The following is a 792-nucleotide window of genomic DNA, read 5'->3' as shown; positions in this document are numbered from 1 at the left end:
CCAGCTTGCCAAGCACTTGGGACAAAGAGTCTATTTACCAAAGGAGGAGGAGGAAGCTATTTACAGACCATGAATTATTCAGGAACTGGAGTCAAACTGGGCAAAGAGCTTCTAATAAAAAAATGGAAAAGAATGGTGAGGAAAAGCCCAAATATTTCATCTTGGCATTTTTAGCATTTCCACAAAAAACAAGAGGAAATCAATACTGAGTCACATCTCTAAATTATCTTTTTCTTCTTCTCCCCCCTTTTTTTTTTCCACTCAAAGCAGCTTGCAACTTATAATATTGACTTCTTGTTTTATAATAGGACAACACATTTTCACACCAAAACACAAGTTGTGGGATGGGAGTCAGAGACAGAAAGTCACTTAGGTCACCAAACTAGAAGCCAATTCATTGTACTGCTCCTGCCCCACTGTCAGTCACCACCTCCCTCCTTCCCTTTTAGGTGCAAGAGGATCCAGGGCAAGACCTCAAGGACAAGAGCAGGACCAGTTGTTTTTTCTTCTCTTTCAAGGTAACACCACCCCAACAACCAGAGGAGAACTTTCCAGTTCCAAACAGCAGAAAAATGGAGAGCGATTCAGTGGAGAATCCACACACTTGGTGCAGTTGTTGGTTGTCCCACAGCAGATTCCAGAAACACCTTTCAATTTTTAACAAATCAAGTTTTAAACAGCTACCTAAGGGGTCAATTTGACTTTATAGGAGAAATGCTCATCCGTCAAGTTAATAAAATTATCTCCATGAGCAGCAATGTCCTTAAATGCTGACTTGGAGTATTTAATCTG

Source organism: Chaetura pelagica, unplaced genomic scaffold, assembly GCF_000747805.2.
Source record: "Chaetura pelagica isolate M959 unplaced genomic scaffold, ChaPel_1.0 scaffold583, whole genome shotgun sequence".
Taxonomy (NCBI): Eukaryota; Metazoa; Chordata; class Aves; order Apodiformes; family Apodidae; genus Chaetura; species Chaetura pelagica.
The sequence above is the reverse complement of the archived record's forward strand: the minus strand, read 5'-3'. Positions refer to the sequence as shown.